This window comes from Lonchura striata, chromosome 3, assembly GCF_046129695.1.
Source record: "Lonchura striata isolate bLonStr1 chromosome 3, bLonStr1.mat, whole genome shotgun sequence".
NCBI classification, from domain to species: domain Eukaryota; kingdom Metazoa; phylum Chordata; class Aves; order Passeriformes; family Estrildidae; genus Lonchura; species Lonchura striata.
The window spans coordinates 5,002,008-5,021,043 of record NC_134605.1 but is presented as its reverse complement, the minus strand read 5'-3'; the positions used below and the strand labels follow the sequence as shown (position 1 = coordinate 5,021,043).

Sequence of the window (19,036 nt, the reverse complement as noted above, 5' to 3'; positions counted from 1 at the left end):
ATGGGGGTGATACCAGGAGAAGAAGGGGCTGGCCACCAGGGGTACCACAACTAATGAGGAAACAAAGAAAGGAGAAACCAGAGGAAGTTGGGACATATGGGGACATGAACTGGGATGGATCAGCAAGAGTCCATGGGGAAGTCTTTTCCATCTGCCCAGGTGGAGAGAGACTCTATGGTAAGTCTCTCCAGGGGAGGGCTCTGAGGAAATCCATGAGGGGAAAAGATCCTGAGGATTCCACACTCTGGGACATATAGGTGGGGCCAGAGACCTTCTATTTAGGTAGCAAAGATTAGGCTGAGGTTGGTGGCTTCTCCCTTGGGAGACCTGTTAAAATTCTTAAAAAATCATCTTTAGCCAATTAATTGTAATACAATGGAACCAGACCTCTGTCTGCTTTTTAAACCAGCAGGTGCTCCCAGGAGTGGCTTTGTGCCATTTGCCTCCTACCAGCTAGCAGTAAACCACATGGATTTTAAACATCAGCTATTCATCCTCCCAGCCTTGGAGAAGAATTTGGATTTGTCTTAGCTGAAGTAGTGTAGTGTGAGGCTTTCTCTGCCTTCAGGATCCTCCCTATGTTCTGGCACAGAAACACAACCTTCAGGGAGTCACCTGAGAGAGGAGGAATTGGGCTGATGGACAGAGCAAAGCCCTAGGATGAGACTGGGTCAGGATCAGGGGCAGCAGGTACAAGTCCATTTTGCTGTTAATACCTTCCTGTCTGGTAGTTTAATGATGAAAGAAATGAAATATTCAGGAAAACTGCTATGAGCTATGGTGAAGCACTGAGGGGAGCTGCTGCTTGTCTTCCCCCACAGTGTCAGAATTAAGAAAGTTGAGTCACTCCTGTGCTTCTGAGAAAGGCATTTCCATCCAGCTGCCCACTGCAGCACCTTCCTGCAACAGCACCTGCTTCCCTGATGCTGCCCAGAGGGCACCATCCCACTTTCCTGGTAACACCATAATGGGAATTGGGAACTCACTGTGGGAGCATCATGTGTTTGCTCAGGAGCTCCTTTAGTAACAGTAGTTTTATTTTCAGATAATGTGTCCTAAATATTCAGTACATGCATTTCTGCAACAAAAGACAACAGCAACAACAACAACAAAAAAAAAAATCTGAACAGCTGTTCCTTTGTTGTTCAGCAAAAAAAGAAAACCAAACTACAAAGCAGCTCTCCAAGGTCACATTATTCTTTCACAGCGGGGGAAATGGAGAGGCTTGAAACATTTTAGTGAGCTTGAGAATTTACTGTGGTGAGTTTTAGGATATGAGCTTTGCTGCCTTGGGATGAGAATCTTGCTGAAGGACACATAGCTGCACTATTGCTGCTTGAACTTCTCCACAGAAATCCAGAAGCTACAACATGGGCTGCCCAAATTGCAGAATGTCCTATAGTTATGGATGACCTCAGAGAAGATCCCAAGAAAGGAGGGAACATTCTCTGTCCCCTCACTGGTACAAGAGTAAGGCTTGTCTTAATATCACTCCTTTAAAAACTACAACCTGTTTTTCATGCAAAGCAATTGTGCCTCTTAACCTGATCTGTGCTGAGGAAAATTCAGTCTCTGGATTATTGGAGAAGTGGTGTGTGCTCATTGAGATATGCCATTCCTCAAACAGATGAGAGTTCAGAAATGCTTCCCAGGTGTTTTAAAAACCTATCAGCCTTCCAATTCTGGTTCTAAGAGCTGCTGAAGGGAGAAACTGCTTCAAGTAGTAGATTACCAAGGTGACCTACAGCTGTGGATTGAGTCAGCTCATCAGATGTTTCCTTGCAGCAGAGTGGGGAAGATGAAATCTGCTGTTTAACAGGTGACATGCAGTCCTCTGATGTCAGTCTGTCTTTTGTCCAGTGGGGAGATGCCCAAAGAGGTTCAATGCTCTGGCATATCTCAGTTTACTTGACCTGCACCTGATTCCAGGATGGAGGGAAAGATCCAAGTCTGCTGCTGCTTCTGCACCAAACAAATGGTGCACTCCCCAGCTGATAATTCCCCTGTCATTGCTGATTATGTGTCCTGTTGCTTTGGTTTTTTCATAAAATTAGGGTATCAGGCTGCTTCTCAATCATTTTTATGCTGTGTGTTTGCTGCCAACACATCTGGCTCATAAGGAAGCCAGCCATCCTAATACTCATTAGTGACAAGCAGAAAACCTCACTGCCATTGCAGGCTTCTGTAGTCACCACAGCCAGAAAACAATCCACTAATTATTTGGTTTGGAGGAATCTGAAATTCCTTTGGGTAGATGAAAAGTTCCATGGTTTGTTGAGATCAGAGTAAAGGTTGCTTTTGGGGTATGGGCAGCTTTGAAGTTGCAACAAGCTCTGTCTGCAAACCTCAGTGTTTAAAAGAGACATCCTGTCGAGTCCTTTAGTCCTGCTGGGGTTTGGATGCTGACATCATTAAGGACAAGAGATGTGTTGTGGTTCAATGCAGAAAAACCATGAGACACTGACCCTTGAACATGTGTTACTTGATAATTTGTTTTCTTTAGGGCTTCTGGGCAGAAGAAAAGGAGTCAGAACAGGGGTATGTATGGATTTGTAAGAATTTCTGGGTAAAGAATACCCTTATATGAACCCAACAGGTGGGATCCTCCTGTTTGAGCATCATTCTCTTGATGCCCAAATGGTGATACTTTTCACAGTGGACATGTGGTTTGTACAGGGATGGGTTCTCATTTCTGAATCCACTTGTGCAAAGAATGGGCCTAATTGCTGAAAAGATCCCCAGGGTTGATGTTTGGAACAGTGCCTTGGGAACTGATGGGGATCAGCAGAGCTTCACAGGAAAATCTGCCCAGCACCCGTTTGCGTTTCTGCCTTCAGCAAAAGCTATCAAGTTAATGCTAATTTAAATTCTCACTTAGGCATCTGTAGGTATAATTGCATAAAGCACTGTACATTAAATTACATCCACAGATGGATTTGGATTCAGAGTCTTACAAAAGATTACATATGTTAGCCTATTTCCAGAATGCATTGGCCATATAAGACCCAATGCTATTATGCACCCCTATTTTGCTTGGAAACATAATGATTAACCTTACGCTGAATTAATTATACCTGGTACCAGTTCAGTTCCCACAGCTCTCCCATGTCATTGGAGAGCAGTAGCCTTAGTATTTTATGAACCATTTTACTGATGGCTCCCCAGTCTATGGATTGCCCAGGTTGGTCAGGATGGGTAAATAAAAACCACAAATTCAACAGAAGCTTAAATCTCAGTTGTAACATGTTGTAATTAATCACTACAGCTATGTAATGCCGAACCAGGCAGGATCCTGAAAGCAAAGCCAACCTGAAACCTGCATGGAAAGCAGAGCCAGGGGGTAAGTCTCATCTGCATATACCTTGTTTTTAGGACGCCACAGTTGGAGTTTTTTTTAGATTTATTTCACAAAGTACAATCTTTTGAGTGTGTCTTTAAAGAGAAACAATTCCTGTCCCTCAGAACTCCCAAGGAGGACCTGATGTGAGTGTGTGCCTTGATGGCACCAGCAGCATTTCAGTCCCCCCACCAAGGGGTGAGGAGACCTGTCCTGTGACATGGTTGAGTCTCAGGGGGAATTATGTCTGCTGGGCCAATTTGCAAGGGGGAAGTGTCATTGGGCACTTCACAACTTAGTCCTTGAAAAATTGCTAATGCCTAGTTTTGGGTGTCACATAACTTCAGTGGCCTTCTGCTCAGACTGTGCATGCTGCTCTCAGCACTGATCTGTCTTAACACTGCATTAATGTTTTCTCCTCTTTGTGCATGCATAGAATTGAAATCCCTCTTGGGGAGGAAGGCTATTCCGAGTAAATTCCTAAACAATCAGATGAAAAAAAAAACCCTGAAACATTCTTTCACTTGATTTACTACTCCCTGCCAAATGCATATGCTTGCCAGGTCTTGAGCCTGGTACTGGAGCTGAGCCTTGAAGAAGGGATTGTCTACGCAAGGCTTCTCCTTCAGTTTTGGGATCCAGTGCTGATTTCAACCAAGTCTGGTGAAAGAAGTGATCATAAATACACCATATTTCTGTGTGGCTCATGAAAAATAAAGAGCAGGTTTGGCCCAAGGCAGGTGTTGTGGTCAGATCCTGTCTGCTTTGCATGGAGTTTTTGGTCTCTGGGGACCCTCTTGTGTGGGCAGGAGTTCATGCTGCCAGCATTTCCTGCTGGGCTTCACTCTCAGATCCTCCATTAATGACTTTTTAGGGTTATCTGGCCAAAGATGCTCTGCTAAGACACTTTCTCCTTCAATTCTTTCTTATCCTAAATCCCAGCTTCTGAAGGCCCAGGGGGACAGTGTTGGCCAAGGGTGAAGCTGTTCTGGGTTTGTTGGTGGTGCTTTGTAGCGAATGCTGTGTTCAGAGAAGTGCTGCTGGTTCTGCTTATCACTTTGACAGGAAAGGAGTGAACTGGGATATGATAAATGACTAAATCATCACTTCTAAATGCTGTTTGGGATGTAAACATTGTGTATAAACCCCCCTAAATGGTGTTAAATTTGTCTGCTATATTTCTTCCCTCCCACCCCACCACCACTGCTCTAAGTATTATCTCCTAGCAGCTCAGTCTTTTTTTCGTGTTTTGCTTGATATTTATGCCCACTTTCCCCAAATCTCTGGGGGGTCTTTTTTAAATTTGATATTGATTATTTTTCTTGGTTTAAAAAAGACCTGAAATACAACACACACACACACACACACACACACAGAAAAAAAAAAAAGAAAAAAAAAAAGGAGGTCCCCATGGCTCAGTTCTGAGCGGTAAAGGAAGAGCCACAGGAAGGGTGGTTTGTAGTGCTGGAGAAAGTCTCTGCAAGGCTTAAAGGAGCAAAGGAGCATCCCATTTCCACTGATGGCTTTTCCTTTTTTTTTCTTTTTTTTTTTTTTTTTTAATGGGTTATAGTGCCAGGAGGATCTGAAAAGAGTGCAAGTGCATCATCCCAGGTTGGATGGCTTGTTCTTAAAAATATGTCCTTTCAGCTCTTGGAGAGTATAGTTTTAGATTCAGCCTCACATGTCGTTATAGGACACGTGAAAGCACAACACGAGCCCCTGTTATTGCAAGGTGAAAAAAGAGAGTTTATTTTCTGACTCCAGCATTCATACTTTTCTAAAGGTGACAGTGGATTGGAGGGTGAAGGTGCCACCTCTCCAAAGACATTGGACAAATTACCAGTACATCAAGTTTCTCCACCTCTATGAAGGAATGCAAAACAATAGGTTGTTTACAGAAAGTTGTGTGAGAAAATTCTCAAACAGAATGTAAACTCAGAAGGTTTTAGAAAATCTTAAGAATCAGGGTGACATTCACACCCCAGTCTTGGTGGTTCTGTTGTTTTTTTACTTACCTCATTTCTCTACCCTTTTCCCTGGCCTCACTTGCCTGATGGCTGCAGGGGATGGATTCAGGCACTCATCCCTGCGCTGTAACTTTTTACAGAGCTAAAAATGATCGAGTCTTTCACCCTCCTCTCATAGCAGTGATGCAGAGTGAGGCACGTGGCAGGGCTGAGGTTTTATCTGCTCCTCTGGTTTGATGTTTAATCCATGAGGCAGAGCCCCAAGCACCTGATCACCGTGTCCTGCTGGGCTGCAGCGGAGCGCGTGGACAGCAACGCACTGGCTGCACGACAACCACGATCAACCTGATAGAAGGAAGGGTTTAATACTTCTAACAGTGACATGGCAACTGAGCCAAGCCAAATCTGGGTCTAGCTTAATCCTTGCTCTGTGTAAAGCCTTCTTCTGTGCTTTCCAGAGGCTAGGACAGCTGGAGAGGTTGTTCTCCACCAGCACAGGATGGCAGCTGTGTGCTAAAACTTGCTGAGCTACCTCCCCAGTATGTGATGGGGTCGTGAGGGATTTAAAAAAAAAAAACATTACAATGTCTTTGTCAGTCTTCCTGAAATAAATCAGGACATGCTCACTTAAGCTGGCTGTTGGTGAATTGTAGTATTTTTTTTAATAAAAACCAAATGCTTTCACTTTATAAATAAATATGCTATGAAGAGGTCTTCAAAGGAGAGATGATTAGTTACTATCCAACTGTTGCTAAATTCATTGGTGGATGGTCCATACACTGCATTTTTTAATGTCACTGGTATCTGACACAGATCATTCCCAAGCTGTTTGATAATTATTTATCAGCCATCTCCATGACAGCCATCTGCATCAGCATCATCTGCATGACCAATGACAGCCCCAAAAGCAGGAAGGAGAGAAAGGAGTTAAGCTGTAGGCAGGAAAGGGAAGGCAGAAACCAAACAGCAAATAATTGGCACCTGGGCTCCATTGAAAACTAAAAGTGGAAAAAAATAGCTTAATTGAAAAATCTGCCTATTGTGTGTGACTGCAGCCTCCAAGGGGAAACAAACAAACCCATTCAAAGGAAGGAAAAAATAAAGGCAAAGAATTAAAAAATCCTGTGCAGTTGTGCAGAACTGGGGAGTTTAACACTTCCCAGTCTCAGACAGAAATATTTTTATAACCAAACCATCTCCCTTGTTAAAGCATTTAACAATTAGATAAATTGTTAGATTGAGTAATTTCTTAAGTCCTCCCAGCATCTTCCATCACTAGCTGGAGGTATGGGAGACTCACAGGGTAATGTTGGATGTGTTGAAAACTCTGGCTGTGGTGAGATGAGTTGGGGGATGATCCCTGATTTCTATTCATTTTCTTGGGTACTGTAAAAATATGGATCTCAGTTTTTCCTCTCACTTCAGTGTTCTTTGGGAGTTCTCGGTAAGTTTCCTAGACATGCTTGCAATATATTTCTAATTTTAATATTAACTTTCTCTAGACTTCAGTAGCTGCAGTAGGTTTCCATTGCACAGTAAGACAATCAGGGCTTTTTTGCTTCTCAAACCCTTTTGAGAATCTTTCTTTTTTTCAGCTTTCTTTTTTTTTTTTCTGCTCAGCAGTGAGTTGCTAAGAACCCATGAAAACAGACTGGAGAGTCTCATATATAACTGCTGGACCTGATCCATAATGAGGAGGGCTTACAGCACCAAGCTTGGGGCTCTCTGGTGTGCAGCACACATTCCTTTATTGGATTACCAGCGAGGAATGACCCCTTATTTACAGAATTGCTGCTTTGATAAATATTGGGTAAGCTAGCCCAGTCCCAGCTTCTTTGGACAAGCAGCTTTTGAGATTTTGTTCCTAATAGTGCTGAGTAGATGCAAGGTGTAATTTTACTGAGTTATCATATCAGTTTGTATTTTGCACAGCACACAGGTGCTTCAAGCCAGTTGTTTGCCATAAGAAACACCACAACCTGGCAAGCATCACCTTGAGCACTGCAAGCTCTGGACTTTAGCAGGCAAAATGCTGTCTGCAGTGGGATGTGAGCCCCAAGTCCTCCAGGAGGTCAGTTCTTCCCATAATGCTACAGATCTCCCTTGTGCTCTTTGTTCTACCTCTTAATTTTTTTTATTTATCTGATTGCTGAATTGCTACTTGTGCACTTTTGGGAAGTTATGTTTGACTATGACTGCTTTGCAGAATTTTAAATCAGAGAACTATAGAAGGGTGTGGGCTGGAAGGGACCTTAACCAGATCCAAAAGTTCTGGTTCCATTCCTTCTGTCATGGGCAGGGACACCTTCCACTAGACAAGGTTGCTCAGACTTCTATCCAACCTGGCCTTGAACATTTCCAGAGGGTCTCCCCATGTTTAACCTTGCTGTTGAAAAAGTCTGCTGTGGGCAGTGTCAAAGGCTGAGGATGGAATTAATTTTAGGCTACTCATAGTTGAAACCAGAAGGCAGTCCCTTCCAAATTTCGCCAAAGGAACACAAGGATTTGGTTTCTCTGCTGTAAGGTATCTCCAGCAATGACTTCATTAGGCAGTAAATTGCCTTGTCATTTCTTTTCTGTAATTTTTTTGAAGGCACACTATTCTTAAAAATATTTTAATGTGCATTTACTGAAGCAGTTGTACTGGTTCTGAAGTTTTAGTGCCTGAAACAATGGTAGTGGAAGGTTTCTGTTATACTGAACTTCTCTAGCTGTGCCTGGAGCTGCTGCAGCATCTTGGTAACATTCAGGTTTTTGTCTTAATTCTGTTCTATAAAGCTTGCTAGCCTCAGTGCTGTAGTTTCAGGGGATCAGGAATCTCTTTGCAAATGCACCAAAGGGCTGCTGACCTTGAGGCACTAAAAAGTGCCTCAAACCCACATCTGAGCCCCAAAAATATTTTTACAATTCTGACCAGGGGTGGTGGTGGTGCTGCTAAATCCTTCTGCTTACATGGGACCTTTGTTGGTTTGAGTACTGCCCAGAAACTCAGAAGCTCTGCATCTCAGGTTTGATTTATATTTTGTCTTTTTTGGAAATATTTTCCACAGTATCATTATATCTTGGAGTTATCTATGGTGCACCAAAGTTGCAGCACCTTGTGCATATTTTCCCTCTCTTTCTGGTGTAACAAACCCTTAATTGTGCTATAAAGAACAGCAGAACTCAAACAGCAGAGTCTTCTACCCCAAATGTTCTGCAGCTTGGGGTTGTGAATGGTAGTTCCCCAGGAGGTTACTGCTGGGGTCTCTCCTGCTCTGGGTGATGTCCTGATGGCTGGGCTGGATTGCTGGAGCTTTCTGTCATCTAAACAAGCTTCTAAAGGTGTCCTGCTTGTTTATTGGAGATGTCCATGCTGTTGAGATGCAGGTGTGGGAGCAGGGAATGAACACAAAGAGAGAAGAAATACAATTCCACAGAGAGGAGCTTGGCTAACTAGATGGCTGCACATCCAGTGAGCTAGTTGCTGGCAGTCCTACTCCAAGGGGACTTTTTCTAATCTACCTTTAACAGAAGCACAGGTACCAGAAATTTTACTCACTGCATTACAGAGGTAAGTCCTCTGCAGGTGATCAGTGTCCTTTGCAGACCAGCTCCACACCCTGCTCTCACAATACCATCTTTCACATTGTTAACAAAAATAATAGTGCCAGAGTGTCAGGAGTTCAGCTGTCTGGCTAAAAGCAACCTACAGAGCTGTGGTGTATTCCTACCTTTTTACTCTGAGACTTTCAGCACTGTTGAATCATGAAAGCACAGCCAGCAGAGAGTGACAGAGCAAGGGCATCATGGAGCTGGTGCCTACAGAATTGAGGATTTAATGCCTGTTTGTGTAACAGACAGAATGGGTTCAAAATCAGGTCTGTTAACTACATATCTCCATTGTGAAGCTGGTCCATGTCTGAAAAGTGTGGAAGAATCCTCAGTGTGGAAGTGCAGGAGGGGCAGGGGCTGCAGTGCCTGGGCACAGCTGGAAGGACAAAGTGGTTTAGTTGCTGGGTGTAGCAACCACCTTCCCTGTGTTTAACTCTGGTTGTACCTTCAGTCCTTTATCAGCCAAGGTTTTACCCTGATCTTCCAGAAAGGCACCCCATCAGGAGAATAATGGTATTAGAAAAGGCTTTTATTTAATTATATTTGAGCTTAAAGATTCCACGAGAAAAACAACTTCATAAATTCGCATTGACTTTGACGTCAGACACAGCCCCACCCCTGGTGCCACACCATGGAGCAGCTCCAGCAGGGAACAGCCACCTCCTCAAGGAACAGAGCAGGAATGAGCTCAATGTGGAGGCAGCAATGGCACTGCCAGCAGCTGATTAATATTTCAGAGGACACAAGTGAGTGGTGACTTTGTGGCAGATCTTACCAGCCAATGTCCCACGTGCTCCTGTTTATCAGTAGCTCCTGTGATGTTTGTGCATCTGCTTCCTTTGCTAATCCTGTTCCTCTAAAAACAAAAATAAATGGGAAAATGCATCAATTTCCTATCACACTTATTTGCAATAAAGTAAGGGGTTCTCTGTTAGGAGGCAAGGTTGAGCACAGTGTGTGGCCTGAGCAGGTATTATTAATCTATTTGCTTACAGCTCTAGAAAGCAACATGGAGAGAATTAGGGTTGAGCTTATGGACAAAGCACACCACAGGGATGCTCAAGCCCCAAGAAAACACACATGCAGGAAGTTGAATTCAAACCCTTAAATTACATTTTAAAGAGAAGCCCGACGTTGCTAAGATGTAGAAATGCAAAAATAAGCACCCAAGCCACCTTAATTCTTCCCTGAATTAATGTTACAAGTGGATATGTTAATTTGCAATTTTTCTCTTTCATTAGTTAGTCTCCAACCAAATTGACTTAGTCATGGTTACTTATCTAATTAGTGAGGAAGGAAGAATTAGGGCTGTTGGCTTCAATCAGGAAATTAAAATAAAAGTGGTTTCCACCCTCAAATGTCTGAGAACCAGCTCTCTTTCCAGATTGTGGGGCCTGCTCGCTCTTACTCATTCCTCTCCCTGTATTATCCCTGATGTTCTCTCTTTTATGATACTTTCTGGCATGCTAGTACTTATTGGGGAAAAAAAATGAAAAATTCATACACAGAGGATTCTGAGACATAAAATTATTATGGATAGCAATGCAATAGTTGTCTCTTCTTTTTTCTGCTTTTGGCACTTGCATGCTGAGGTTTAGGGAGCTGTTTTGTCTTTAGTGCATACAATAGATAGGCAGAAAACTGATGCTGCCTGCATTGCTTCCCAGAGCATTTCAGTTTGCTCTGCTGTCCTCTTGGTGTGAAATGAAGGTCTGTTTGCTCTGCAAGGCCACTGTCTGGAGTGTGCCACTTCAAGGCGACCAGCTCTTACCCTCCCCAAGCACTCTGCCAGAGGGCCAGTCCATGCTGTCTGCATCGGAATTGGAGCTGAGGGCAAAAGATAATTAATTTAGTGGAGCTTAGGAAGGAGACAAGTCTGCAGTTTCTCATCTGCTGAAGTGAGACAATCAAGCTTCAAAAGCCTTTTTTTTTTCCCATATTCCCATATTTATATAATTCAGGCTGCTGTGTAAGTAGAAGAGCCCCTTGATAGTCAGAGAGCTGATTCCATTGGCTTTTGGACCAGTCAAGCACAAGATGAGTATTCAAAATTTTCTTGGCATGAGAAGGCAGGAGTCTCTGTCTACCTTGCAGTTCATCCCTATCCCTGGAAGTGTTCAAGGCCAAGTTGGATTGAGATCTGAGCAACCTGGTCTAGTGGAAGGGTCCCTGGCCATGGCAGGAGGATTGGAACCAGATGATCTTTCAGGTTCCTTCCAAATCAAACCAGTTCATGATTCTGTGCTCCCTGCACTGAAGCCTGTGGGCAGGAATGGAGCTCTCTTCCCTCAACCCCAAGAGGTTCAAACTGTTTCACCTTTCTGTTAGGCCTCATGAGATTTCCAAGTGCTCGTACAGTCCAAGTGCTGCTCCTGAATTTAGTGAGCACCGATGCGTTGGCATCCTTGGTCAGGGAGGCCCCAGCTCTTCTCCCAGCTCAGCTGGCTGGAGCCTGGTGCTAATAACTCCAAGGCTGTGAGTACAGGCCAGTTACTTAAGAGTTGGACTCACTGATGTTTGTGGGTCCCTTCCAACTCAGAATATTCTAAGATTCTGAAATCTCTTCTTGCCTCTTTTTGAATGCAGCTCAATCTAAGGCCATTTAAAGAAACTTCCTTTATGCTGGAAGAGAGAGTGGGCAAGTGATGTCTTCACCTGCTCTGTGCTGCTAAAGGCTATGCTCTCCCACTGTAGTTGATAAGGTTTGAGGAACAACTTAGACCTCAGTGCAGGAAAAAGGGCAGCCACTGCCTTTGACCTTTCATTGTTCTCCTCGAGGAGCTACAGCTGTGAGAATGAACAAGCTGGGCTATAGTATTTTCACAGCTGCTATTGACAGGGCTAATAAATGTGATTTTTAACTGCTTCCTGGGAAAAGTCAAAATGTGTTTCATACAGGATGTGATGCGCAAGCTGTGGTTTCCTTGAAAAACCCATGACCATAATATGTAAGTTAAACTTAACAATGGATTGTGAAACAGAAGAGTTTTATTTGTGGTTTAAGTGCAAATCTTCAGTACAGCTTCGATAAAGCTTCCTTTGCTCACAACCTATAAATAGCCTGACATTGGGAGCTAAGCAGGGAGTTTTAATTAAATAGAATTGTTTATAAAATCATCAAAAATATAATTTTGGGCATACTGATGCTCTCTGGCATTTTCTGCCATTGTCCTGGATCTCAGTAATCTTTAAGCTTAAAAAATTTTAAGATACTTCTGACAGAAACATGGAAAGACATGTAACTAATTTTCTATGTATTTCAGGTGGGACACACCATATTATAATTATATAGTGGGAAAATAGATTGGAATGCAGGCCTTGACATGCCAGAAAAACTTTTGTGAGGAATTATGTCTGTCCTGGTTTCACCTAGGGTAGAGTTTATTTCTTCTCAGGTAGGTCCAAGATACAAATAAATGGCATTTTTACATATGAGGAAACATTTCTGTTGAATGTAAGTTTGGCTTTTTTTTCCCAAATTTCTGTGGGACCATGCTCTTTACCATGCAGGCTGCCAGAGGCTGAGTAGCCCAGTGCCATGCTTAGAAAAGCCTTTCCAGTGGTAACATTCTTCCACCTGCCAACATGGAAAAAAAATCCCATTTTTTGCTACTAGGAGAATTGAAAATCACTGTTAGCTTTTACTGTCTGGGGCTCAGCTATAGCAAAATGTGAGCCAAAATCTCTGCAAGTGTACAGCAGTGCAGCTGCTCTGGCTGGAGGGTGCTCCAGCCAGCTGAGCCAGATGGGACACATTGCTTATTTGATCAAATTAAAAGATATTTGTCAGAATCTGAGGTATTGATGATTCCGAGATTGTAGAAAGTCTCTGTCTGTCAGCCCCGCTGCCAAAGCAGAAGCCATAATTGGTCTGTGCTGGTTTCCAGGTTGTTTATTCTGTTAATCTCTAACATGTTCTGCTGCCCTGCCCAGCTCTGTCCTGCAGGGCAGTGTGTGGGGCTCTGCCCTCAGTGGGATGTTACAAACATTAAATACCAGAAACTCCCTGGGCTGGATTTACAATAACGTGCCAATATCTGTCACCTACGTTGGACAGTGTGTCCCCAGCCTGAACCAACAGAAAAATGCCAACACCACAGTGAAACATGGAGGGCATGAAGAAGGAGAAAAAGGACAAGGCACACCCAATTTCCTCCATCTTGTCCCCTTTGGACTCCTAATCTAGAATCCTAAAATTTTACTTTTGCACCCGTGCCACACTTCATTATTACTTATATCAAACACTCAGAGCTTGTAATTCATCCTGTAAGATTGAAAACTCTTTTCCATGGACAGAGATTACAGACAGTGTCTCTGGGGGCTCTGTCCAGGGGGGTTCCTGACCCCTTCCAGGGTCCCAGACCTTCCAGGGCAGCCAGAGGGATGCCCTGGATTCCCACAGATATTTGCATCTCACACCAATTCTGATGAAGATGTTTGCAAACAGGAGTATTAAGGATGATAAAAGTAATGCATACAGACACTTATTATTAAGTAATAAATTATGCTTGTGGTACCAGAACACTACCCTCAGGCTGAAGATGACCCCAAGACCTGTCCTGCTCCCAGTGAGATAAAATAGAGCTGATATTTGTGTGGTGTGAGCAATGATCACCCTAAGAACTGAGAGAGACCCCTAGCAAAAAGCCTGCCCTATCTCCTCCAGGGGTTTCCAGTCCTGTAAAAACCTGGGAGCACACTGGTTATGGGTACCAGGCAGAGCAAGAGATGGAAGACTGTCCTGACTGAGGAGGGATGTCCTCTGTGGGTATCAGTCCAACCAGAGTCTGTGGGGATCCTGGGATCCTTATTCCCACAGTTTCTCATGCACCTGCAGTAAACCATCTCAATTTCTCCCACTAAACCCAGATAAGCAAACTGGACTTTTCATCATATCCTTGAAACATCAAATAAAAATTGGAATCTATCTGTCTGCAGGTGATGAGTACAATTCTATTCCCCTGCTTGTTCTGTGTTTTGACTTTTTTTTTTTTTTTCCTAAAGGAAAAAGCATCTTTCATTACAGAAAAGCCTGTCCTTCATTTAGGGAAGCCAGCAACTCTCAGAAGAGGAAAGCTGAAGATTGACAGAGGAAAAGCACAGTAAAAATGCTCCCAGAACATTTTACAAAAAAGATAATCTTAAGATGTTGACCTCTTAGAGAAATGTGTATAATCAAAGAAAAAAACAGCAATAAAATGTCCTTGTTACTCCCTAAATGGAAGAATTGTATACGTTGCAAGGTATCCTATGTGAGAGCCTGCAGTTATATTTTTCTTGTGATTTTTCCTTCAGAACAAGAAATCTGGCATGTTTAGAGGTTGGTCCCCTCATTTCTGAACCTCCTGATCTTTTTTTCTCTCATCTCCCTGGCCATATTCTGATCTGGTTTTATCAAATTACTTAATAATAATAATAATAATAATAATAATAATAATAATAATAATAATAATTGTTCCATCTCTTCTCCTTGAGTTCTTATAGTCTTTGAATTTTTCCTCCTTTAATATTCTGTCTATATTCCTGTTTTCTTCTAGACCCTGCTGTTCAGCTATTACTGAAACATCGTCTTCAAAAACACCGAGTGGGGAAATGTTGATTTGTTTTGATCTCAGGGGAAATAATGTAACTCAGTGACAAGCCCACCAGCAGCAACTCTTAATACACAGCAAGACAGCTCACAGAGAAATCACCTTGCTCTTGGGCTGCATACATGTATTTAATTGCATTTAATTCTTGAGTGCTGGTGTAACTCAGTCATAAATAATTGGGAGTTTTGGTTCACTGGCTGAACCAGAGAAGACTGTAGGAAAAAAAAGTCCCCATAAGCCAAATAATAATTTTCAGGTTCATTAATCCTCTTTGTTACATGGCCTTTTAAAACAAATGTTGTGGTTTTTCTTATGAAATGGACAAAAAAAGGTGGTTGTCCCTCTTTCCCCCAAGCAGGGGCTGGTGGCAGCACCATCCACCACATATTGGTGGTGCTATGGCAGGACCATCACACTCAAAGCATTTTCCATCCAGTGGCTTCCCAAACCAGGAGGAGGGAAGAGGGGAACAGAGAGTGGAGGACAGGTCAGCAGGTTCAGGGACCACAGAGATGAGATTAACCTTGTTCTAAGGTACGAAGATACAGTATGATATTAACAAATGATATTAAGAAATAATATTAACAGAAGAACTCTGTGGTGCCGGAACACAATAACCAATAAAAGAATAAAAATATGAACAAGAAAGACATTGAGGACGTGCTAGAGCATGTTCACAGAAGGGCAACAAAGCTGGTGAAAGGTCTGGAGCACAAATTTTGTGGGGAGAAGCTGAAGGAGATGAGGGTGAGCCCCTGGAGAAAAGGATGTCCAGGGGGGGACCTTCATCACTCTACAACTGCCTGAAAATGATTCTGCCTCTTCTCCCAGGTAACAAGTGATAGGACAAGAGGAAATGGCCTCAAGTTGTACCAGGGGAGGATAAGATTGTATATTAGGAAACATTTCTTCACCAAAGGGGTTTCTAAGCATAAAACACACTACTCAGGGGAGTGATGGAGTCACCATCCCTGGAGGGATTTAAAAGACGTGTAGATGTGGAGCTTGGGAACGCAGTTTAGTGGTGGGCTTGGCCATATTAGGTTAGTGGTTGGCCTTTATAATCATGAAGGTCTTTTTTAACCTAAATGATTCATGATTCTATAAATAAAAAATGCCTTGATTTTAATTAATGAGTTTTTTGAGTCATGCAAAAATATTTTAAAAATATGTCCTCAATTACCATAATCTTTTTTATTTTCGTTTATTTTTCTTTATTTTTTAATTAGTTTTTGCTATACTAATCATTGCATTTGTCCATTTTCATCAAATAAAGTCAAACTAATGACAGCCACATGGTCACCAGTCTCAAGATGCCTCACTCAGGGCTAATCCATCCCTCTTGCACAGAATCAAGGAGCAGAGGGAGCCCGTTCTCTTCCCCCAGGCACTGAAAGGATGGAATTAAAACCCACAAATTTCCTCAGCAGCAGGCAAAGCCAGTGACTATCACAACTACCAGCCCTCCCCATGGAGCTGAGGTTGAACTACCCACCCATTGTTACACTGTCATCAAAAAATATGCAAAGGGATGGATGGGGAAGAGTGAGTGGATATCTCTGGTGGACAAACAAGGCACATGTGATCTCCAGTCACTTTGCAGGATGTTAAGATTCACCCATACCCCCTCCCACACGCTGTGTAGATGCTGTGTGCACCCTCTTGCACACCCTCTGTCTCCTGCTTGGTCCATAGCCCACATGCAGAAAATTACCAAGTGTGAGATTTCTGCACAAGTTTTTGCTCTGCAATAAAATACTTGATCTGATGTTTCTGGCAGCTCCTGATAATACAGGAGTATTAATAATTACAGCACTGTATTTAAGAAGAGTTGGGTCAAACTTGTTGTGATCACTTGAATGATGCTTGAAATAATTTACAGGGTGCACCCATTGTAAGCTGGGATAATTAGGGCTACTTCTATTAACACTCTGCCCTTCCTTATTGCTGGTTTAATATCCTCAAACAGTTTTACATCCTACTCTTCATCTTGCCTTGGGGCTTTGCAGTAAAATTCAATAATCATTTTCCTGTCTAGTTTTTCCATTAAGCACCAGCTTATTTCATCATCAGGACTCAGAAGCAAGTTAAGCTTCTGTGGGCTGGACCAGCCAGAAACTGGGAAAACTTGTGCAGCTCTTTCATCACATCCTCCAAGCAGCTGCTTGCAGAGACCCTCCCAGTTATTAAAGAGTATTTCTGAGGACCTTGAGGCAGGCTTGAACAGCCACAGATTTTGGGAGGCATTACTCAACAGGGACTGGAGAATATATTTTAATTCTCTATGTTTCCAAGGTCAGGGGGAAAACCACAGGTGTGCTTCAGCCCATGCTTATCTGGAAAATCTCAGGTTCCCATCTTCCCTTTTTTGATGAAAAGCTCTGCTAGAAAAAAAAAAAATAACATGACCACAGATTGGGTCCCTTAATCGTGGCAACAACAAAAAACATGTCTCATCTTTTTATGTGTATTTTTTTACTGATGGAAGCAGAAATTTGTTCACCTATCGTGCAGACAATGGAGTCTCTCTGTAGTTCGGATGGTTGAGACAAAGTTTCAAGTTAAGCGTAGATTTCCTCCATGCTTTTTAGTCTCTGGGGACAACATAAGGACTCACTCTGAGACAAACTTTGAACTCTGTCTCCAAAAGACAATGCTGAAAAAGAGCTTTTTTGGGTTTTGGACCCTTTGACTTTCACCAAACACCTTAGTCTGGCATGTTTGAGAAGTGCAGATGCATCTGAAATTACTACAGGGACTTCAGCTCTTTCTCAAGCTCTCTAGCTTTGGCTAAAGACAGGAGGAATCAATCTTCATGCTGTCTAAAAGCAATTATTATTAGCAAGGCAGTGATGGGATTTTCTATGATGTCAGGTTAAGCTGACCATCTCTATTAGCAGCCAGCATTGGGACAGCTCCTGCCAGGCTTTGTTCCATGTCTGAAACTGTTTTACAAGTCACAGTGGCCAACACTTCCACATCCAGAAACCAGAAGTGGCGCTGCACTCACCAAATAGAGAGGCAACACCTCTGGCTGCCACAGGTATCATTGACCCTCCTGAAATAGATGAGAAAAGGTTAAAAAGCACCTGGACTGTTGTACTGGGAGCTTAAGGATGACGTATTCCAGCTATAAAAGCTGCAGGAGAAGCACAAGCTCTTGTAAAGGGGTCTGGGAGCTTGATACAGAAATTGTCTGGTGGAAAAGGCCTTGTGAGAACTGACTGTGTTAATGAAAGTAAGTGATTTTCTTGGGGATGGGGAAGAGCTAAGTGTGTGTGGTAAGAGAAGCTGGACAGTCCTTGATAGGAGATGTCAGCACTCACAGAGGAGTCAACATCCCTCTGCTAATAATATAATACTTTCCTCCCTTGTGATGGGCACTGGTACCAATTTGTCCATATATTTTCATTTTGGAAAGGTTAATGACCATTTGGTTAAGCCTGAAAGGGTTTCTGCCCCGACTCTTAGCAGGAGGGCAAGGCTGGGAAAGATGAGAAAAAATCTGTGTTCACACACTAGACTGGAAATCTTCTAGCTGCACTTTCACAGCCTGTGTGACCTGACCTCATGGGTCAAGGGGCAGACAAAATTCAACACCATCTGCTATTAGTTAGTTAATACTTAACCAAAAAATTGGGGTCAGCAGCCTCAATGAGCTTCAGCTGGAGCTGGAGATAACATATTTGGCTTTGAGAGGCATCCAATGCCTGAATCAACCCAGGGGATGTCATAACCCCACTGGGGATATTTGGGATGTACTGAGCTGATCCCCCTGGCTCTGCTTCATAGAAATGTCCTGTGGCCTTGGGATGTCGATGCATCTCCCTCCAGCTGGTCCCAGTTTGGGTGCCCAGTTTCTAGCCCAGATAGCTGCAAAACACCTGGGTGCTTAGCCATGTGCTGCAAGGATCTCATCCTGCCTGCCAAAAGCACCAGCAGCTGTACAGGCAAATTTTACAAGTCAGGTGTTTGTCTTTGACAGGCAACTCTTCATATCTTTATGACTAGACATTATTGTATTGTTCTTTCATTTGATAACTGCTCCAGTAATGGCTTCCATTTGCAGTAAATCTTGTGTGCTTTTCCCCCTATTAAGCATAAGACAATAACCTTTGTGGGAGGCTATACACAGAAATTCAGTGAAGCTTGAGAATGGGGAGGAGGGGAGATGTGGTTTTAGCAAAGTGTCTGGTAGGAAGAAGCTTCTGGAGGAAATAATTATACCCTGGAGCACTGAGAAGAACCTACCCAGCATGCAAGTTCAACTGGAAAATGAATATTTAAATGGCTCTTCAAGTTAGTAAGTCTTTGGAAAGCACTGCTCTGACGTTCCCCCCCTTGCACAGCCCCCTGAATATCAGGCTAGCCCAGAGGTCCGAGGCTGGGAGGGGAGGAATATCAGGAGATGGCAAAGATTTCCAAAAGAGGCTCTTACCCCAAAATACGTTGGTTCAGCTTCTTTGTTCTGTGGTGTCCATGGGGAGAGAGGGGCAAAAGAGGATGAACAGGAAATGTCAGGGGTCTGTATAGACTTTGGACAGGGT

At 43.0% G+C, this 19,036-nt stretch overlaps 1 long non-coding RNA gene across 1 annotated transcript in view; it reads left to right on the top strand.

The window, feature by feature from the left end:
• LOC144245985 (uncharacterized) overlaps positions 1 to 3,282 on the top strand; it is a 29,978-nt gene extending 26,696 nt beyond the window's left edge. The window contains exons 2-3 of the long non-coding RNA XR_013339573.1: positions 2,504 to 2,538; positions 3,266 to 3,282. This is a non-coding gene — a long non-coding RNA (uncharacterized LOC144245985). The remainder of the gene's footprint in view (positions 1 to 2,503; positions 2,539 to 3,265) is intronic.
• The last annotated feature ends 15,754 nt before the right edge of the window (positions 3,283 to 19,036 follow it).